The following is a 24,791-nucleotide window of genomic DNA, read 5'->3' on the forward strand; positions in this document are numbered from 1 at the left end:
AAAAAAAAAAACCACGACCTAATTATATTAAATCTCATGCTTTACCGACTGATGCCAAGCAGGAGGCTAATCGTTATTTTAATATAAAGAATAACGTGACAGAAAGACATGTCGCCCAACGTGATAGGCCACGGATACGACAGAAAGACATGTCGTACCAACGTGGGACTGATGATGAGAGCCAAGCTCATCGAATAATTATTTGAAATTAAGTCAATAACCATATTGAAAATTATAGATAACTTATACGAGTTGTGAGGAAAACTGGCGAAGGAAAATTTGTATTACTTTTTGGGGAATCAATAGCTTTAAATAAAGAGAAATTATATGTTTTAAAGAAAATTTTTTATTATTGTTATTGTAAAAAAGAAAATATATTTTATAGAGAGAGCTATTATATTTTATGGGCCTAAACTGCTAGTCAGAAATCAATGAATAGTATTATTATATTATAAGAGCTTAAGTAATAAATAGGTTACCTGGCTTGTAATGTCCATAGGCCTATCCTCATTTGTGTCCTTATTAATGCCTGGTTGGCCAAAACTTTCACTTTTTTAACAAACACTTGACACTTAATCCATTTTTAAAATATGAGTCTCTTTTCGTCCACACAAAGTAAGGTAGCAGACACACTGCAGACGGCGATAGTAGCGGAGATCGACGCTGAGGGGGGCGCGATGGAGTCCAACGCCCAGATCTCTTCAATCACCGCCAAGAATCCTGTGAACAGTAATAAACCGTTAAATGTCTCCCAAGAAGCAATAAGAAGGGTTATAGTAGAGGGGATGATCAAGTCATTTTCTAATAGTTTAGAAAAAACAATGACCATGGCAATGAAGGACTTGAAGGCGGAAATGAAGGAAATGCGGGAATCACTGAAGGATACATCGGTAAGAATGGGTAAGGAGACTGCGGAAAGAATAGATAACCTACCAGCACAAAACACTTCACAAATTCATGAAATAGCTACAAACAGGAACAATAGTCAACTTATTTCCATAAATAAACAACAGAATAGTAAATCTACACAAATAGCTCACCTAAATTCTGATATAAATCAAAACAAAGTACAACTTAATTCATTGGAGACAGCCGTTGGAGAACAGCAATTATTTTCATCTGAATTAAATGCCGAAGTAGTAGATAATGAAACAGAAGCTTCTAGTCATTGGAAACAGGCCCAAGAGAAGTTGGTACAACTTGAAAGTCAAATACATCAATTTCCGCACGAGAATATAGAGCCTATTCCCATAGCAACGTTTGATTCACTACACAGTTTCAATGAATTAGGCCGTTTTGACAATACAGACCGCTATCTCCAACCTAAAGAATTCATTGATCAGATAAAATTAGTACAAACTCTTGCACCTACCTCTTGGAATTTTTGGCGTCTTCGTTTGACTAGTTTATTGATTGGCGAACCCCTGATGTTCTTTCGGAGTAGAGTCCATGAATTTACATCATTGGATGAGTTTGTAGCTGTCTTCCTGGAACAGTATTGGAGCAGAAGTAAACAGTTGGACGTGCTAGCGGACATTATATCATGCGATTTCAACCCTAACTTAGACGGTGCATGTACCACTTTCGTCACTGCCCTACAGTTTAAAAATTCTCAATTGAGCGAGCCCATTAATGAATCGGCATTAGCAAGTATTATTTTAAAGAAGCTACCGTATCAAGTTAGAATGGCACTCGCCACACAACCCATTACTGATTGCAAACAGCTGATAAATCATTTATATGGCATACAGTCTGTGATGGCAATATCAAACCACCGTTCAGACCAGAGATACGCACAAAATCAACACAAATCAAAAGTAATCAGTATACCAGCCAAAACTATGAACCAGTATCATATGATCACTCTCGATCTACTCCTCAATTTAAACGCTGCTATGATCATAATCAAAATAATTGGAATAGTAGAAGCTTTCAAAATTGTCAAACAAACCATTATCCACAGCTAACCTACAAAAGAAATTATTATTATGGCCGTGATCGATTTAACACAAAAAATGATTACACTCAGAATAATCATAATAGAAATCATAAACCACCACCTCATCAAATTAGTACAACTTATACATTAGCGCATGCAACAGGAATAAATCAACAAAAAACATGGAACCCAGCACCCAACGACCCGCCACCAGATATACAGAAAACTACATCTAAACAATTATGTCTACATGATAACCCCGATACAACCCACGCAAGCTCAGAAAAAATAGATAGAGAAAATAAAGATACTACAGTCTCATATACCATCTTTGTGAACGGTTTACCGAAAATATTAGAAAAACAGAAGTCAATACAAGACAGCCTACCATCAAAAACCGCCGCCAACAATGCAATTAAAACCAGCCGCAAGCAACAACCAATTTTAAGTATCCTGTTCCCCACCGAAGAGCAACCCGCCGCCAAAGAGTCACTACTAAATATAAGCAGCCACCAGGATCATGCTATAATTAAGGAGTTGGTGGATACAGAACCAATTGAAAATGTAACAGATCCGCGCACCGAACCTACAACCGCCTATCAAGACACCGCCACCATACTACCTGTTTTGACCGCCACCATGTATCCGCACACCATACCCGCGCATCATTCGGCCCCACCAAGGCACCCCAAGGAACCCAGGATAGAGGACCAAGAGGATGACACCAGGGAGGACGGACTACAGGACAAGAGGAGCGACCACCGCAAGGCCCGGAGACGGAGGCGCCCGAAGACACCCGACCGGCATCAGGACGAGGAGGACGGACTACATCACCCGAGGAGCATGCATCGCAAGGCCCGGAGGCGAAAGAAACGGAGGAACCGCGCGCGCCGATGGAAGCCGCATGCACGCTTCAAGAGGCAAAGAAGAACACCGGACCGACACCGAGGAGGACAGGAGCGGACCGACGGCGTGCATCCGCGGCACATACGCTTTAAGAGAGATATTCAGCGATGTGACCGGAAAAATAGGCCAAAAGAATGGGATAGAACCGAAGCTACTAAAAGGACTACTACGGATTCATGCATGGGCAACAACGAAATGGACTACTTATTGAGACTGATGAAGGATAAACGGTGTCTAAGAAGAGTGAGAGAAGTAAGGAATTATACTAATAAAATGGAAGTACCTGGTTATATGTTGAAGGATTGCAATATTAAAAAGTTGATAAATGTTTTGTTATGGTGTATAATGTATGTTATAATGGCTGTGATATTGATAAAAGACTGTGTTGTAGAGATGATGGAAAATATTATATTGTTATTATTAAATGAATCTATGATTGATAATTGGAAATTTAATATTATAAAAATGTTTATTGTTTTAAGCCTATTGAATTATAATGAGCCGAGATCAAGAATATTAAATGAATATAAGATGAAAGATAAATTAAAAGTACAGATTGATTGGAAAAAGAATGGATTGAGAGGAACTACAATTAATGAAGCTTGGAATTGTTTGAAAAAGTACACAAGGTACAAGGGCTTTAAATTTATGATGAAAAAATTATCAATAGGACAGCCTCACAAATCAACAGCAGATAACCTAGCCAGCCTACAACATCTACAAACAGAATGCAAGAAGATGCAAGTAAACCACGGGATTTTTACATGCAATATCGTCAAATTTGAAATAAATATGATAAGAAAATCAAGGAAAACATTATTATCAAACCGATTACTAACCTTCCTTAATAAATTTAATATTGGTATAGGACCTCGTGGCAACAATCCAATGTTTTAATTCCTTCCAGCCGTTAGAAGCCTGCAATAAGGAAAAGAACATTTTTAAATATGTAATTAAATCATATACATCAGATAAAAAAGGACACAAGCGGGGATAATAAAATTAAAATTTGTTAATTACCTTTTTAAGAGAAAAAATTGAGCAGTTAGGTTAGTTATGAAAGTCGATAGCAAATTCTGCTGTAACATGTAACACTATGAATTGTAGAACAGCGAACAGCTGACCAAAGCCACCCAAATCAAATGAATGTAATATCTGTTGAACATATGTTTATAAAAAGAAGTACTGTACCCAAAAGTTATTTATTATTGTTATTTATTATATTTATTAATGTCGATATATTTATTTATATGTTTTATATTTATTACTTTTAATTATGCCACGTTTGTTACCTGAAAAGATTTAAAGTGAATACCAGTTACCAAAACCAAAGAGCCATTAGCAAAAGAAAGTATTGTACCTGATGTATAGAAAATTATTTATATTAAGACCTAAGAAATACTATAAGATATAAGCCCAGAAGTTTATGAATCGAAATTATTGTCTAAAAGGAATCAGTTATGAGAATTATGAAATGTGTGTAGTTAAGTTGGCAGCCCTGCAAGCGGCGAATTCAAAAATTACTGTGTTGTAAATGGTGTCAGGAGGAGTACGTTTAGAAGTTTATATTTATGATATTTTTATGTGTGTTGAGGAGGAGAATTTGTTATTGTTTTTGATAAAGGTATAAAGGAGATGCAGCAAATATGACTGCGAACTGTGATAGAAGTAGGAGAGTATAATTTATAAATAAAGTATAGTGTATATCAATGTATTGAAGGGTGGGTTTTCATTAAAAACATTGTGATTCTCAAATATTTTGAATTCAAACCCAGGGGCGTGTGTAACATCTTAAATTGGGTAGATGAAAAGCCTAACAGAAATAATAATAGGTCTAAAAATAAAGTAATTGGCTAATATCGCCAAGCAGATAATAATCAAGATAAGATAGCATCAGCTTGTTCTGGCTAAATGGTACAAGAACTTAAAAAGGATTTGAAGGAAGTTTATTACTCATAAATAGATTATTCATAAAATATTTGAAGATTGAGGTTAGGTAGATGTATTCACAGATCGGTGACCTAGAGATCGATCAAACCGAAGAACGTAGAATCTGACCAAAACCCCTTGGCAGAGCTTTATTGCATTCGGATGGTGTGCAATGTGAAAAAACACCCGTCCACGTGGCTAATTATTAGTTAGCATGGAATTAATATTAATATATATAATATTAACTAGCATGCAAAGAGCATAAATATAAAACCAAATAAAAATAATTTAATGTATTCGGGAAATAAGAGTTACCCGGCGCATGAATACCTAATAAAATTTGCATGCACCAATAGTAAAACGGCAGTTAATGGGCGGCAACTGTAGGCCGATTCAAAAATATTTATATATATTTATATAATTGTAGTAGATTTCGTGTAAAAATTTGTGTAATCTATGTTATCAATATGGCTCGAATGCAAAGAAATTATTAATCATATAATCTAAGCAATATTTTGGCATTCTTTGTAAGATCTATTTGAATTTAATGGCGGAGGATTGAGATATTTAAATTTTATGCTAATTTGAAAGTCGGAAAGAGAATCTGTAAAACTTGAGAAGGAAGAACCAGCACTCGCCAGCCAGATGCCACCATAAGAGGACCCCAAATATTTTAGAGCGAAGTACCTTATTAATAATTTTGTATAAATTAAAGTTAAAGTAATTATTAAATTTCTTAAAAGACTTCGTGATGCTATTGTGAAGCAGAAGTCATTTTTCATTTTAATTAAATTTATAACCCCTTGGAGGAGACGATTCCGGCTACCATATTCCCGGACCACATGGAGTTGGATCGACATCGGCGGCTTACAAGAAGATTTTCGACACGTGAGTGATTAAATTTGAATTTAGTGATGGGCGCCCTAGTGCTTCGAAATAATCTGATGATCAAAGCTAGCTCGCCGAAAGGGTTATTATAAATTGAGAAATTAATAAGAGTAATACTTGCGCAAGTAAAAATTAGTATTAAAGGTATTTAATTGAAAGAAAAATATATAGATCAATATTTTAGAAATTTCTATTTAATCAAAGAAGTACGAAATCTAGGCTATCATACGTATGCATACAATATTTAATTTTTTTGCAATACAATTTGCGATAATTTATCATAGTTCTAATTCACTAGATGAATGGCTCTACCTATTCCGTCAGGTGCCGAATCTTGCACCCTGAGATGAAATTATATATTCGATACAAATAAATCTACTAAATACTAGAGATTTTAATATATATATATATTTGGATTATTAGTGGCTAATTTATCAAGCTGATCTTAGAGCACATATTTTTGATTGAATTATCCAAGCCGACAAGTATTAGCAAGTACATGTCACAGCTACATGCAAAAGAATGCATACGATTTCAAGATAAAGGCACATGGTAATGATTCGTGCCACAAATCTAGAATATAAAGTTTAGCCTGTGATATTTTTATTGATTTCAAATATTGTTCTATTTTTTATATTATATTTTTTATCGCTCTATATATATTTTTTGCCTCGATTGATCTTTGCATTATTTGTGTAATATATGTGTGAAATTTTCATGGTGTGCAATTTATTTTTATTCCTCAACACTATAGTATAAGTATCATTTTTATATATATATATTTATTATTTATTGAATTACAAGAGTTATAGGAGAAGCCCATATCTAGGCCTATCAAGATTTTTTAAGACTGAATACTATTAAAAAAAAAAAAAAAACCACGACCTAATTATATTAAATCTCATGCTTTACCGACTGATGCCAAGCAGGAGGCTAATCGTTATTTTAATATAAAGAATAACGTGACAAAGTTTATGAGGTATTTCAAGCTCATACATGGCATGATACAGTTTCTTCCTTTTTACACTGTCATATGCAGCCTTAAAATCCACAAACATATGGAAAGAGTTGACATTGTACTCTAACATCTTCTCCATTAGAAGTCGCAAGCAGAATATTTGGTCCACTGTGGATCTTCCTGCACGAAACCCTGCCTGGTAGTTTCCTATTTTCCCATCAGTATGAGGTTTCAGTTTCTCATAGAGGACATTTGAGAAGATCTTGTAGCCAACATTCAATAGAGTAATGCCTCTGAAATTCTTACAATCCATGGGATCACCTTTCTTCAACAGGGGGCATAGTATTCCCTGACTCCATGTATGAGGCATGGTCTCTTCTCTCCACGATTTGATGACTATTTGGTGCATAAGGTGCCACAGAGTATCTCCACCATGTTTGAAAAGCTCTGCCACTACTCCATCCTTCCCTGGAGATCTGTTGTTGTTGAGTTTATTTATAGCTGTGACAACATCCTCCAGTGTTGGCTCCTCCATTTCTTGTTGGTCAGTAACTGGATTTATTTGCTCCATGGATTCAGGCTGCGGCTCCTCGGTTCCATTTAGAAGCTCTTCAAAGTGCTGCTTCCACCTATTCATCACTGCTCCTTGCTCACTCAGCAGAGTGCCATTCTTGCTTCTGCACACTACAGGCCTTGGCATAAACTCCTTTCTTTGATCATTCACCAAGGCATAGAATTTCCTTGTCTCAGTTTGCCCTGCCAGTCTCTCAATACTGTCAAATTTTAGCATTTTCAAATTCCCGCCTTTTTCTTCTGTGCATTTTCTTCTCCTCCCTTCTCAATCCCTTGTACCTTTCTATAGCACTTCTTGTCCTTCGCTGCTGCAAAATTTTGTAGGCCTCGTTCTTCTTCTTAGAAATCTCATGACATTCATCATCAAACCATGTTTCTCTACTTTGTCTAGAAACATGTCCAAGAATCTCATTTGCTGCACCATCCATTGCTTGGACACATGCTCCCCAACAATCATATCCTTCATTCTCCTCCATTCCCAGCCTCAGTTGTGCACTCACTTTTTCCTGGAACTGTTGTGCTGTGTTAGGATTATTAAGTACCTTTTAGATGCAGCAAAATTGATCAACCTTGTGCCATTCTCATTACTCTCTGTATGAAGACTGTTTTTTCCAGCTATTCTACTATAGACCACCTCCTTACCAACTTTTGGCATTCATGTCCCCAGTTATAATTTTCATATCATGTCTTGGGCATTCATCATAGGTTCTCTCCAGCAAGTCATAAAAATCCTCCTTTTCATCTTCTGTTTTATCTTCTGTTGGTGCATGTACATTGATAACACTCATGTTGAAAAACTTCCCTATGAGTCTTATCACACATAACTTACTACTGACAGCTTTAAAGTCCAATACCAAATTCTTGAGTCTCTTTCCAACAAGAAAACCTACTCCAAAGGTATGATCTCTCTCATTACAGCTATAATACAGATCATAATTACCTTTCCTCATCATTCCTTGCCCTGTCCATCTCATTTCCTGAATAGCTATAAAATCTGCTGTATAATCATTCATCATGTCCATCAATTGTTCCATTGCACCAGCCTGGTAGAGAGTTCGTACATTCCATGTGAATATTCTCAAATCCTTTTCCATTCTTTTCCTTTTTTGTCTGCCAGGTACTTTATTCCGTAAATCCAGTCCATTCCGAGGCTCATTGTGAAGTTCTGAAACTGTGTTTTTCTTTAAAGGGAGGGGTTGTTGGCCCCTCGCCCGACCCCCAACCTGGAGGACCAGGTAGTTTTTTCGGGTTTCCTTCCCTAGCCTTTGACAATCCAATGCCGAGCTACAAGGCAGCAGCCAATTTCCTTTCAGGGTTTTGTTCCCTTAGCCTTTGAGTATCCACTGATACCCATCTGCAAGGCAGCAGTTGTGTTTGCTGGTTTTGGTCCGCCCCGGTTATTTCATTTCCCCGGTACCACCTATATCTAGGAGACATCCCCCTATCCGCCACCTGGGGAGGCGCCCGTTAGGAGACCAGCAACTCCCACGAGAGTGCACTACTAAATTACTAAATTTCACTGTTCACATTCACCCCGCGTGAGTTATTCGGTGTTGAAAATTGAAATTTCCCTCTTATTATTTGTATAACGATTTTGATCTGGGAATGTGATGAAGATAGAATTGAGCAGCAAGTGTGGGGTAGCTGCTGGCTGTCACGCCTGATCGTGATGTTGTCATTTTCCACCTCTGTGTTTGGCTCGAGGGTCACATCCAACTCATCTCAATTCTGTTCGCTCTCAGTCAAATGTAACATAATTTCTAACTTTGCCGCTGCCAACGCTTCATTATCAACGACTGTGGAGCTCTGAGTGGAATGTTGGTGCTGGGACTGTTGTGTACTTGATAATATTATATTCATACAGTATCTCCACGTGTGCTCTTTTCAACACTCAACAAACACAAATCATTGATTTTTCTCCAGTCACTAATTCGGTTGTGCTCGATTATGTCATTATAGTTATAATACAGTGCCTACGGTGATCAAGGAATTTTATTATTGTTGGGATACTATTCAAACAAAAATGGAGATGCTCGAGCAATCATCATGATATCGTGTTCATTCGTTGAGGAGTGTATGAGCGTAGTAATACACACTGACCTTTATATTATTCGTCATCCATGAGAGACACCAAATTGTAATGAATATACCACTGTCTCATTTTTCTTGTGAATAGAATTCCCTACGGATGATCAATGTATCTTGTATTCAAATATACAATGATAAGAAGTTAGTGATTTTATGGTTAAATTCAAATATATTTTGTTCATCAACCACCTCATAACGTATATTTTTCCAGCATTTTTTATTTCTAAAAGTATAACTTTAATACTGAATATTTATACTGGATATACTGAAGGTATTTCTGCTGTCACAAGAGAAGAGCTCAGACAAAGTTTGCTCCCTCAAACTTGTATTGATAATTTATTCTTACGTCTAAATAGTAATTTTATTTCTCATACCGGAGTCATCAATGTAAAGATCTCCGATCATTATATCATTGGTTGCAAAATTCATTGCAACCCACAATCGAAACCCAATCATGACCAAAAAGTATTCAAAACTATCATAAATAAGAAAAAATTTATATCTTTATTAAAACAAAGTGAATGGAATAGTTGTCAATTACTTTCCTCTCCCAATTTGGTATATGAAATGATTAAATTAAATTATGATAGTGCAACAAAACAATCTGAGAAAATATTATTCGTATTAAAACCAATCATTCCAATAATTTTAAAAATTATTGGATGACATATGAACTATATAATAAGCTTAAAATAAGAGATATCTTATTCAGGCGTTCCAAAAGCAACCCTACGAATACTGTGTACAAAAATGATTATCAAGTTTATAGGAACAAACTCAATAAAGATATCACACTTGCTAAACCAACTTATATAATAAAAAGCTTCAATGATTCAAAAAACAATATAAGGAAGAAATGGAAGTGTATAAATGGTATTTTAGGACGACTATCTGACGTCTCAGATAGTAGAATCCTTGAAGACTTCTCTCACAAATTCTCAAATCCAGACCAAATTTGCTCAGCCTTCGCGGATTCTTTCATAACAAATATTAGAAATACTTCCCATTTATGTCCAATAATTCTTGATGACTCTGTTACAATCCCACCTAATCACAACTTTTATCTAAGACAAGCTACTATTCAAGACATTAAACAAATAGTTCATGAAATGGATAAAAACAAATCCCCTGGATTTGATTGTATGGGAGTAGCCTATTGAAATTGCAAACCCTTGATAACTATCTTTGCACTCCTCTTTGCCGCATGATCAACCTATCTATTCTAAAAGGCATTTTCCCCGACTCCCTGAAAAATTCAATAGTTAAACCAATTCATAAATCTGGTGCACGTGATAACTTCAATAACTAAAGACCAATCTCTAAATTGTCAGTACCAGAAAAATTTTTGTGAAAAATATTTATTAACACAATTAAATAAATACATACTCCAGAACAATATTATTTCTAATCATCAGTATGGATTCCAAAAAGGAAAATGTACTGAGTCACTTCTAGTAAATTTTACACATAAATTTTACTCTCCTGAATGACAGATATCATGTTCTTGCGCTATTCATAGATTATTCAAAAGCATTTGATACACTTAATCATAGGATACTTCTTGAAGAATTACTTAATATTGGAATTACTGGCAATGTATTGAAATTGTTTGAGAGCTATTTGAGTGATAGACACTTCATGGTTAACCTAGGGGGCAATCACAGTGGGTTATATAAATGTGACAATTTTGGAGTTCCGCAGGGAAGCATTTTAGGTCCCACTTTGAACAATATTTATGTAAATTCAATTTCCAAAGTAATCAGACATGGAGAAGTATTAATATATGCTGACGATACAGCTCTGATCGTTGGACATAAGAATTTAAAAGTGGCTAAACAATTAATACAGTTTGATTACAACAGAATTCTGAAATGGTTCCATGACAGAAATCTCATAATCAACAGGAAAAAAACTGAACTAATGCACTTTAAATCTCCACATCTAAGATGCAACGTATATCCAACTGTATTAAACCACGACTGTCATTGCCTTCATGCGAATGTTTCTCAAATCTGCACTTGTCCGTCTCTTACTTTAGTAAATAGTACCCGTTACCTTGGCATTATAATCGATAGCAGCCTGAGATGGTGTCCTCACATAGACTACATTTCAAAAAAAACTTCAAGCGCTTAACGCAAAAGTCTTTTATTTGCATAAAAATATCACCCCTGACTGCCTATATCTGATTTATAAGTCCTTGATGGAACCAATAAATAGATATGGCATTGAATCATGCGGAAGTGCAGCCGATTATCTTTTATCTAGAGTTGAAAGAATACAATTAAGAACATTAAAATGTATAACTACCAGAATTCCTTATGTTAACAATATTGATCCATACAACCCACTTAGATTACAAATATTCAATCATACCTAATCGCCCAAACATTTCTATCTTTTCAAAATTGTAATACTTCACAAAGAAAATTTATACTATAGACTCCTTGCTCCTCCCTCACCCTACAATTTAAAATCTCCGTCAATATATGTAGTACTCAGATTCAATAATATTTATGGTAGAAGATCCCTACATCATGTAATTTCCTACTTATTTAACAGACTACCTCCAAATATTCGTGATTACTCTAAGAAGGATGTAATGTTGTATCTCAATAATAACAGCACAATCAATAAAAACTAATAATATTACAAACGTACACATAATTTAAGAAACGTCAAGTTAAAAAAATGACAGTATATGCTTAAATTATTAGAATTTTTCCATTTTTGCTGGCTGAAGTTTTGAAATTTTCCTTTTATTGTCACTGCCACCTGCCTCAACGATAAAAATGTACTATTACTTGTGTAAAACAATTTTTCCCGTTTCCTTATTATTTCATTCCTTTCTAATGAATTTTCATTTCTCCCTTTTTTTTAATCAAAATCTGATGTATATTTCTTATTTTATTTTTGCATTTTGCATTAGTTTTTTTCCATTTCTTACTTAAAATCTTTGAAGTGTAATATTTATTTTGTCTAAGTTTATTTATCTTTTGTAACTAATTTTTTTCCTGCAACTGGGCACCCGCCGAAAAACCTTTGGGTTTGGCAGGACCCTCAACTGTTTGTATTGTGAATAAAAAATTTTGATTTGATTTTATTTTGATATCTGGAGGAATATTACTACCTATTTCATTCGATGATCCTGACAGGCAGCATCATCAGCATCATCTATTTGCAGTGATTGTGATATGTATATTTCATTTTCACATCAATCGGGTAGTGATTTTATGAGAACTATTCTGCGCGAAGGAACAGTGAATAGAGTGAATTAACTGTAAGAATTATAAATAATAAATGATAGATTATATTCCATAAATTTTATATTATTCTGTTGAATGATTAATTATATTCCAAGAAGGAACAGTTGAACGGATACGGATAATCTTACAATGAAGAGAAGTCTTAATCTGCGATCTGAAAGAAATACTCTATTTGTATTCATTAATAGAGTTAAAAAATATTCATGTCTGAGAAAGTCCTGTGAAACTTATAAATCAACAGTAACGATACATGAAAAAATCTCCAATCAAGAAAGGTATGTTTTTGATATATGTTTTACGGATCTAATGGATCTTGAAAAGGTGTAGAATCACTGGAGAATATTGAAGAGGATCGTGAGAAGAGTGGAAATATGGAGGAAACAAGAGGAGATAAAATCATATTGGCAGATCCAGTTTGTATTGGAAGTCATAAAATTGATATAAATGAAGGGCGGGAGATGGTATCAGCAAGTCGGAGCCAGCTGTGAAAGATAAGGAATTTCCGGATGCTTTTTTGAAGAATGCGGTGAACGCCAGGATGAGGTTATTGATTGTCGGCGAAGTGGTGTGGAGAGAGAGAGTGAGTGAGAGAGAGAGAGAGAGAGAGTGGGAGAGAGAGAGGATTCAAAAGAAAATATGGAAGATCACGTAGTGAGTTCATTCTTGGTCATGAGTCAAGTGGGAGGCAGCAGTTCCCCCACTAATCAATGGAGAATGCTGGTAGAGGTACATTATAGGCGCCGATTTACAGTTTCAAGGTCTAGTTTTCAAATTGGTTCCAAACTTTTTCGTGCAGTACAACGATCCAATTATTGCTTCACTGTGAATTCTTTCATAGAATATTCTATTTATTTCTGATTGATGCAAGATATACAACATTGATGGATATAAAAAGTATGAGGCTCCAAGCTGAAGTTTTGGAATTTTATCCACATAGTTATCTACAAGTAGTTATATTGAACAAAGCACTGAGAGCATAATTTCATTTTCGGGAAATAGAATAATTGAAATCCTCTAAATTCGAAATTCACAGAGTTTTTAATTTTAGTGACAAATTGTAAGACCTTATCTTGAATAATATCATTTTCCATCAAAATTTGAAAGTTGAACAGCCATGGATTGAACTTGTTTGTAGCCTCTCGATGATAGTGATAATTTTACCTGGCTTGTACATTACATTATAGTAATCAAAATTATTTATTGAAAATAATAATAATAATATCGAGTGACCTGGCTGGCTCAGGTCTGGTGTCAGAGTATTTTTATTTATAAATAGATATTTGAAAGCTCAGATTAAAAGTAAACACCATCAACTTTTCAATCGGAACGAGTGCTTTATATTATGAAATGGATAATGAATAGCAATATCACTGTTCATGGTCACTGAGCAATGGTCATGAATCATGATCTCCAATGATCACAAGCGTCACAACCGATCACAAACATTGAGCAAGTTATAATCATCCTATCAAATTCAATCGGAAACTGTTGGAAAACAGTCACTGTCATGCTTCCTACTAGTCTAAATGAAGTCGATCATTATCTGTTCAATGTTCATTGCTATTTGAAACAACGTTCAACAATAATATTGCCATTCATGATCTACTAATCATTAAATAAAAACATTCGTTTTGATTGAAGAGGTGATATAGTCTTTCCTTAGAGTCCGTGCTTCCAAATCTATTCAGGCAAACGTGGTCCAGACGGGAATCTGCGGAAGAGAGGCTTTTTAAAAAAGCGACTTGGAGTAGTCATTTGCATAATGGTGGGCGTCTCTCCAATTTACTCCCAGGAGATGGTCATTTTCGGTTGTAGGGGAAGAGGGTTGATTAAGGGGTGGAGGGGTATGATGAAAAGGTGATGGAGTTTTCTCCGAATAGGATTAGAATGAAGGTAGAGAGGATACTCAAGTACAGCTCTATTCAATCAATAGCTTCCGTCCTTCTAAGCTGTTTTCCTCAAAGCTGATAACGCATTCGAACACCTGGCTTGACATTTCTGGAAATACGAGATGGAAGCATTCGCTCTCATACTTCCAGTTGAATCGCGTTCACTGTGCGTCTTATTGGAGTGGAGTAGACTTCCTAGACGGCTCGAGTGGAAGAAATATTAGTCTTATCTCACATCTGTATGTAGATGGAAAAGTCCTCCCTATTCTCCGAAATTCACATTGCATTTCCTTTCCCGCCATATTTCTTAGTTTTATAGTAATGTTATGAGAATCATATTCTTTTGATCGCTAAATTAACTTTGCCTGTTCTGTATCCTTTATAGATTTATTTATTCACTGGATTCTTGTTCTTCTTCTCACTTCCACGGTATAGACATGGATTGCTTGGTCCGGTCTTCGAAATAGTCTTTTGAAAATGAAACATTATGGTTAAAATTCAAATTTATAATCTAGTATAGTTTTGAGAAAACTTTTCCCTTGGTCTCCCATCGCCTTTCTTACCTAATGGTTTGTAATTGATAGCTTGCACAGGGATTCTTTCTTCCCCGAACCCATGATTCGCTTCCATAAGTCAACACTGGGATAGCAATGGTCATGTGAAATTTGAGCTTTGTGTCTCTCCTCATTTCACTTTTCAATGTCCTATGAATTTTTCCACAAATATATTGGAATTTTTTGAGCTTATTGAAAATATCTCCATCTTTTTCATAGGATTAATTGAATTTTGAATTGAACTGCATTCCCTTCACAAACAGTAGAAAATGATTTTTTTTTTTTGTATTTTATAACTTCATCACTTTACCTTGGAAACTCCAAATTGTCTATTCTTGAGAACAAACGTGAAGAGAGCCACGCATCAACCTATTCACGTTTCTTATCAAGATATACCAATGTGATAATTTATGGGCTTTACTGTCTTATAAACTATTGCAATAACTTTTTCTGCTGGGCTAGCAACAATTCAAGTGAATCACATATACGCAACTATTCAACAGATTTAGTTGAAATTTTGCATAATAGATTCTTAATTTTATAGAATATGGTATAGATCTTTTTTTCAGTCCCAATTAGTCAAGTTTCCAGTTTAGTATAGTTTGCTTGAGAGTGGTCATAGATAAAATGGTTTCATCATCTATCCTCTTATTATTTTCCTATCTATATATTCTTCTATATTATACCTACTTATATCATTCCTTACTGTATATTATTCCTTCTGATTATATTATTCCTACTATATATAAGAAGGAAGGAATTGACTTATACATGTACGAGATACGAAATACATGTTTGACGCATCATCGCGTCTGAACTACTAAACTGAATAACTTGAAATTTTGCATTTTAAACCTTATGATACAAAGTATACGTGAGATAAAAACCAATCAAATCGTTTTTTAATGTAAACTATTACAATTGTTAATACTTTCAATATCAGCATGGAACTATAAAAATAAATTCAATCTATTTATTTGTGCTTTAAACAGATCCTTGCGGAGCACGGGTAACCTGCTAGTAATTAATACAGTGGATACAGAGTATTGATAGATTGCGTTCTGGGAAACTTCAACGATACCTGCTAGTATTCTATAAAAATATATACTGCTTGGAACTGATAATACGGGCATTAGAAAGTAGGCTGCAACTGCTGGAAAACTGTGATGAGATGGTTGCCTATCCTAACGGCGCACCCAGATCCAGTACCGATACTGTTCAGTGTACTGCTCGGTTGCATAGCTGCTCCTTCATTGCGGCATAGTACTGTATTCAGTTTTATAGTGATGTTGAGCAGTGTGATTATCTGGTTCCATTAAGTCTTTCATTTTCTACTAATGTGAATTTCTGAAGCCTCAAGTTGATGAAATTTCTCCATTTCAATGATAAATATCGGGGCACCGAGCTTCGCTCGTTATTTTTATTTATTGATAAACATAATCATAGCCTATTATAGATAGAAGGCCGGAACATGTTTAATATGGCAACGTGTGGTTCAGGACGACCATGCTTTATTTAATATGCATAGATTCATTACACTATTAGAAAAATTGTATTTTGTAGAATCATTTGTATTATTGTATATTGTGAAATCATTTGTATTTGTTAGAAGGGATAGTAAGTAATTGATTTTTGTCAATAATGTGATCATAAACCCACAAAGATATGTAAAGATAGATTAAACTATTGCTATTGGATATCAATTCTTCTGTGAATTTTGTTGTATACTATTATGCCTAGATATAATTGAGTTATTGAACAAAGCTGAATGAATTATTCCAGCAATTTATTCTTTCAATAACCTATTATTTCATTATTAATATGAATTATCACTTCTCTTTATAAGGCTACTTTGAAATTATTAAAATATGATATAAATCTTCAAGTACCGTACTCTTTGTATTTTTTTCTTTCAAGAAACGACTAGTTCCAACTCATCTAAAGCCATTTTTCCTAAATAAAAGGAGATGAGTTGAAACAAGTCTTGTTTTAAAAGAAAAAAGAATAATAAAGGGTAGGGTACTTGATGATGTGTTTTAATATAAATTGATAGATATTATTACGAACAAAAACTAAATGGTAGTAGAATATAGATATATATTTTTTTGATATTTGATAGATATTATTGAACTATCGAATATCATTACGATGTATAGTAGTTAGTTATAGATGCACAAAAAGCGAATGCATTTAATTCAGCAGTTTCTTAAAAAGAAGACAATATTCTATTTTTATTTCACATTTTGAAGGTACTATTCAATACTTTCATCTATTAATGAAATACATTTGATCATTAAAATTGCTCGTAGGAAATACTGACAGTAAGTCATATAGTTCCAAGCTAGGCATTATACTTGAAACTCCTAGAACTAAAGTTAAAATTAGTCTATCAGTTGATATTATATATTTTTCTACTATCATTGAATTGAATTTCTCAGTATTTGTATTTGATAAAGGGCATAAAGCTGGTAGTTAATCGGGAATCTACCCAAGTGAATTCAATTTGCTCGGCCTGAAGCTGATCTTGACTGCGACGTTGCCAAGTTGTGCGCTCCAGCCTTTATCTAAAGTAAGCCATGACAGAACACAATTATTCTCTAAAATGATCGTGTTTATATTTTACAGCTGGCTATACGTCAGCATATGAATTTCGGGGATGCGATACTTTGATTTTCCACAGAATCACTAGCTCACTTTTTACTATCCACAGACGACGAAAGTCTCAGCTGTTTCAGCCAAGGATGAATTATCCTCTTAATCTCGTTCAGCGAGTTTTCCCAAGGATGAGACCTAGTGCAATCAAATTTTTATATCATAAACCTACTATGTTTCAAATTTCGTGGAAATCGTTAGAGCCGTTTTCGAGATCCGTTGAGCATAAATAACCAGGCCCCTGTTTCATAAAAACTTGGAAGTCCTGTAATACAGGAACAGCTGATTTTATCGGCTATATTGAGCATGTAATTGGCCCAGGGCCCTGTTTCATAAAACTTATAAGTCTCGTAATACAGGAGAATCACCATTCCAATTACATCCTCAATATAGCCAATAAAATCAGCTGTTCCTGTATTACAGTACTTTCAAGTTATTATGAAACAGGGGCCTGATATGAAGTAACCAGATAACCAGATATAAAAATATAAACCGGTATACTGAAATTGCTCGTTTAATATTATAGGATATTCAATGCCCTCTATTTTGCCTGATATGCTATTCATTCTTTTTAGAAAGAACTCTTCAGCAATAAGTTCATCATTATTGAGTGCTCCATAACTTCACACTCGCTTATTTCTACATTTAAAATTATTTTCATGAGCTATTGTTGATTGTACATTGTTGTATTGTTTTCTTCGTCTAATTCGTAGAACTGAAATTGATCAAATTGAATAGTGCGATGAAACTTCCTACTTAGTTGCTATTTCTATATTTTCTCTTGTGGATTATATCAGCAACAAGGAATTTTTTCTAATTTCAAAATACTAGAATGTAACAATCAACATAAAGTCACTTCCAATGATGATATTACGTTTCAATGTCAATAATAATATGATATAGTATGACACTTCTTATACAAAACATGTGATTTTATACCAAGGTATTATTCTCGATAGTCTCATATCGCCATAAATATTACAATCATCAACATTGCAATCGTCATGAGACTACAATCTTCAAAATAGTCCAGTCACTATATACATTGGTGCATGCAATTGATATTGTAGTTCTGATTTTTTAATATATTATTTGGGTACATAAGAGAAGTCCAGAACCAATTTCTTCATGCAAAATTTCCTTGTGGTAGATACAGGATGGCCCAAAAACCTCGTATTTTCGGCTCATTTTCCAGTTTTCAGCTATTTCTGCCAAATCTCGTAATCGGACAGGAACACTTGCTCTCGCCTTTTTTTAGATTATAGAATTCTGAATAAAATGGAATCATTCGGAGCTCTCTATCTCCAATGAGTACTGAGTTATGAGTTTCAAAAATGAGTGAAATTTGAAGAAAAAATAAATTTTGATGAATTTTAGTTTCTGATCAACAATATCTTCCGATTGTTACCATTTAGATGTATAATTCAAAATCCCTCTGGGCGTATTTTTGGGCTCTACAATCAGAGATCAGGTAAAGCGCTCTATCTCATATAGATTTTCAGATACACCTGACAACAATGCTCCTGGTATTGTGAAAAACATCTAATTTCATTTTCAGCTTCAACCATCATTACCAACTACATTGTCCTCACATTGATATTTCGCACAATGACATAAGTTCATGAGATTATGTTCTATGAGAATCACCCGTTATATGCATTTCATTTCCTATTTCCTCATTTCATTCCAAATTTCACTCATTTTTGAAAAATCATAACTGAGTACTCATTGGAGATAGAGAGTTCCGAATGATCTCATTTTATTCAGAATTCTATAATCTAAAAAAAAGGTGGGAGCAAGTTTTTCTGGCCGATTGCGAGATTTGGCAGAAATAGCTGAAACTGGAAAATGAGCCGAAAATACAAGGTTTTTGGGCCACTCTGTATCTAGCACAAGGAAATTTTGCATGAAGAAAATGGTTCTGGACTTCTCTTATGTACCCAAATAATATATTAGAAAATCAGAACTACAATATAAATTGCAAGCACACCCCCTTTCTTATGTCTATATTGACTGGACTAAAAAGATTTTCTCTTTGTTTTTGTCGAGTATCATACGCTCCGCTTGTGGATTATTAGTAGTCCAGGCAATGAATCCTCAAAAAAGGTTATGGAGGGAAATGCTTGGAAGAAAATTTTTGACCCCACATTTCTGTTAAGGGTAGTAAGGAGGTAAACATATCAAAAGTCCCCACCCCTACCCCCTCTGCTAAGGGGTGGTTTAAAGGTACCATTTTTTTGGTTTCTCGAATAAAACTCAAAAACTATGTATCCTAAGGACTTTACTGTCATATAACAAATTAAAGCTCATATAATTTCCTACAATATTCAATTCACAACTTTTTTATATCTCCTCTTGTTTTCGAGGCATCCGCTCTTGATAGTGTAACATTTTTGAAAAAAACATATTTGCCATCAATTTTTTCTATCTTCACCCTTTTAACTTTTTGAAAATCGACGGGAAAAAACCATGCTGATTACGAGCTCATATAGCATCGAATTCTCTTCAATTTGATGTATAAATTCACACATTTACGAATTTCCCTACACCTTTTGCAGCAACTTTAGTGTTGAGTGTGAAATCTCCATTTTTGCAAAAATAGACCAATTGACAAAGGAATTTGGAAGGAATGTTTTGAACACAAATTTTGACGTTGCAGCTTCTTTGAGATTAGTTAGGAGGAGAACATATCAAAAGTCCACATTCCTAACTCATGTGGTAAGGGGATGAGGGTGATTTAAAAGTTGCATTTTTCAGCGTTTTGCTTCCACGCTCATATCTTAAGAATGTGTTGAACCGACAAAAATAACTATTTCAAAATGAAGCTTGATAAATTCTCTACACCTTTTGTTCAGTGGAATATTGTGATATTCCCAACATTTTCCGAGATATTCCCTCTTGAATGTGTAATAATAAAATAACTGGTTTTTATCCAATGTTTTGCTCTTTCAGGGCTATTAACTCTCCAACAATGCATCAAGGAAACTGATGATGTAGGGAAATGCGTAAAATTGTAAAATTATACATCAAATTGAAGAGAATTCTATGCTCTATAATCTCATAATCAGCATGGATTTTTCCCATCGTTTTTTAAAAAGTTATGAGAGAAAAAATATAAACAAATTGAAGGCAAACGTGTTTTTTTCTAAAATGTCGTACCTTAAGAGCGGATATCTCGAAAACTAGAGAAGATGTAGCAAAACTTGTGATATGCATATTGTAGGAAATTATGTAAGCTTCAATTTCGTATCCAACACTTTTGTTTTAGTTTTCGTGTTAAATGCGAGAAACCAAAAAATGGTACCTTTGAACCACCCCCACCCCCTTAGCGCAAGGGGTAGGGGTGGGGACGTTTAATATGTTTACCTCCTTACTACCCTAAACAGAAATGCGGGGTCAAAAATTGTCTTCCGAACTTTTCCCTCTATAACCTTCCTAGACTGGTCTATAGTGTCTGAGAGTGATATAAAATCTGAAATCTTACTAGCGAGCGCAAGAATGTCTGGAAACAAAGCATTGAGCATGAAGATATAGCGGCAAGCCGTTAGGGTTGCCATGGTTTCAAGTGCTGCAGCTTCTTTGTGACTTCTCTGCCAATTTTCTATCGTATTCTTGGTGTTTTGTCGCTGCGTCATGCCTGAGCAGCATCTGTGCGATGTGAGTCGCTCGCTGTTAGCTGCATGCTGCGTGTTGGAAGCGAATATCGACCCGCGTTTCCTCTAATTGCTGTTGGGAGCGAAGTTTCCGCTCTTTCTGCCTCCATCTCGTTCTCTCTCACGCTGTTTCCTCCATCCATGCAACACTTTGACAATTGTATGACCCATTCCGATTGGCCACCCACCATCGGCAAACCGATTTTTCATCACACACTTCTTCCCCTGTCATCAGGTCGTGAGAATCGAATCTCGCTTAACCCGTCTTTCCACATTTCCCAGATAAATTTTCCATTAATCTCCCATTTGCTGATTGCGGTGTGCATCACTGCAGCAGGTAGAGCTGGTATGAGAATAAGATGTTCCTGTCCTGTTGCCTGTAGCAGAATTTCTTGTTAATTGGAATTATTACTACTTACATTCGCGTAGTTAATTCCACGTAACGTTTCTAATCACAAAACTGTGGTTATTGACGGAAACTAAACAATTGGATCAACTCTAATGAATAATTAAAGGGACAATTTAGTTCTATAATGAGTTCAGTTTTACTTGATATGGTTGTGCCGGGGACCGACAGGGATCGATAGTCCCATACCATGGTGTGCTTAGCTTGCTGACCTGTGTGTGAATGCATTCTGTTGTCCTTCTTGGGGAAAAACAGGATTATTGAGGAAACCGAAGTAGAAGTTGAACTGAAATACCCGAACTTCATCAATATCTTCGAAGATGAAGCCTCTCTCGAGGCAAATTATTGCTAATTGCTCGATCTGAAATTCATTGTTCTCTTGATAGAAGATGGAATTTAATACATTCTACAGAGTTTGTTGGAATCATTAGAAATTTTCATTCTCAGTGAGTTTTCCGCTCAAAAGAAGTTGGAAGCTGCGCTATTCTTGGTTCTCAACGTTGATTGCGAGTATCAAAGTTTCGAACTTTCCTTCCTTTTGTGATAATCTATTCAAATGCTTTGTTCCCTTTGTGATCTATCTCCAGAAATTATAATTTGATGCCTCTGATCCTAATCGATTTCCAAGTTGAGAAACAGGATGAGAAGAAAAAAGAATGGAGCATAAATAATGAGTAGGATGAGGAAATAATAGAAAAGAATAACTCTTTTCCTCAAATTTCTTATGATCCTGATTAGTAAGTCGCATCAAAACATAGAAAATTGATGTGAATGCAAATCAATTCTGTTCTATTTGCTAGTTATCTAATTGATAAACTAGTATATTTTATTCTCCTGGGGAAATATCAGTAGCGTATGAAACCTGAACTAACTTGACAATTCCATCTTTTCAATCATCATGATCAATGTAAGATGTACTGAACCTCGTTGTATTTTCATTTTGAATAGTCTATTTCAACCTCCTCTGAAAAGTGTGAAACTCCATGGAAATAAAAATGAGGGAATTCACTTGATAGTGTCAGCATTTATGGATGAGAAGCATTTATGTTATTCATAAGGGATGATGATAATAAGAGTGAATTACACTGTAACTTTTCTAATTGAGAATTCATAAAACCTTCAGCTTTTCAGAACTACGAAGCTTCATTTATAGTAAGGCATTAATTAATGTAATAAAATTACTGGACCAGAGTTCTGGGTATTGTCCATATTTATGGTTAATTAAACCTTCTGAAATATTCTCTCGATAATTCCGATACGATAATATATTGTTCAGGATCCTTGCAGAAAGGTCTTGTAGAGTTTTCAAGAGTTACTATGGCGGAAAATTTCCCGGGAAACATTTTTCCCAATGGCATTCAAAGTTATCTCGTTAGTTGGCTTCAACCTAGAAGCATTTCAAATGGACCAAGTTTCAAACAGTAATTACTCCGTAACAATGATTTATACCCGGTGGTTCTATCGTCTCAATGTGATAGCTCAACGGTTTCTCTAATACTCCCACACGCCACATAGAAATATTATTTAGAGAGCGAACTATAAACCCAACAAACCATAACTAAACTTGAAATTCTCGCAATTGATATCGTATTGCCAACTAGTCATCATGCTCTAGTTACTCGGTATTCCCAATTATTTTGAATTGCAGGAGTCTCTTTTATAGCGCACATAGCTAAGCGGTTTCAACGCTTTAAATGATTTGGATGTGTAACATTCATTCTAGTTTATTAATTTTCCGCCAGTGGAATCATTCATCAACTTATAGCAATGCAAGTTTGAAATGATAGCTTGCGGAAGTTCTGAGTGAAGAAGGGATGCGTTCGATAATTTATTTGATGTGAAATCATTCTAATACATTAGAATATTACTCATCACACTCGTACTTGAGATTTCCCATGAATAAGACACTCCACGACCTGATTAGCATGATATATGACGTTGAAAAATAAACAAAAGTTAAAAATGTATATCCTAACCGAATAAATTTCAGGAATGTCTGTTGTTAGCATGAATGAGGTAGCCTTGATACAAGAAATTCCACTTCCTTGTAACCTTTCTTCATGCAGTTACTATGTTGGAGAAATGAGAAACGAAACACAGAAATTTTAAACCAAGGAAACTCAATTTACAGTTATAAAAATAAAAAATGCAGAATAAGGCATGCTTTTAACTGTAGGTGATGTGAAATTGCAGAGTTAATCGTCAAAGCGTCATCCTTTGAGAACATTTTTACAGTTTACTAGAGTGGAATGAATTCGTGGAAAAATCACTTTGACATTTTTCACTTAAAATCTGGCTTGATTACCTTCTTTCATGGCTCCGACCATGGACCAGGATTACTGGATTTGAATGTATTATCCTGAATTTCAACAATCGTTTTTTTTATTTGGTAGCTCCTTGAAACAAGAGTGTAAACAATACCGGTACGAAGGAAAATTCAACCTTATATCGATGGAGACTTGTTGGACATATCAATCAATCAATGAAAATGATATGTTCATTTTTTGTTTCATACATGTCATTCTAGAGGGAGTCGAACTCTGCAAAGTTCTGATTGTATTATAAATGAGCCATGAACAGATTCCCACTGATGCCAATAGGCTACAATCAATCCTTTGCCAGAGCTCGCCCCATTGTTTCCTGTTCAGCATTGAACAATGGGCTTCATCGATCGATGCAACTGTGTTGGTCTCTTATCAGTGAACGTATTAGAGGACAGAGGTGAGTCGTGTCAGTTCTCTCTCGTATGTTTTCATTCTGTCATACTGCGCTCTCTAAAGAACTAATACTCATTACTCTTGAGTACCCAGTGTCACAGAGTGCATCTTCCCACTACTTAGAGTCTGAGGTTGAAAAATCTGCTTAGAATCTCATTTCTCAAAAACCGCAGCATTATAAACATAGAGGTCAGAAATAATCCGTGCGGTAAATCCGATTCACTCGAGACTAGAATATTTTTCATTGTGTATACTGCTAATCAAGAATAATGTATACTGGACTTGGCTTTCATTATCAAAGTTATATTCACCTTTGGAGAGTAGTTTACTCTGACATTATTAATTTTATCTATGTTCTGTCTGAGTATTCTCACTT

At 35.0% G+C, this 24,791-nt stretch overlaps 1 protein-coding gene across 10 annotated transcripts in view; it reads left to right on the forward strand.

The window, feature by feature from the left end:
- LOC111057561 (potassium voltage-gated channel subfamily H member 6) overlaps positions 1 to 24,791 on the forward strand; it is a 288,140-nt gene that overhangs the window by 150,200 nt on the left and 113,149 nt on the right. The window lies entirely within an intron of this gene.

The sequence above is a fragment of the Nilaparvata lugens genome, chromosome 1, assembly GCF_014356525.2.
Source record: "Nilaparvata lugens isolate BPH chromosome 1, ASM1435652v1, whole genome shotgun sequence".
Taxonomy (NCBI): Eukaryota; Metazoa; Arthropoda; class Insecta; order Hemiptera; family Delphacidae; genus Nilaparvata; species Nilaparvata lugens.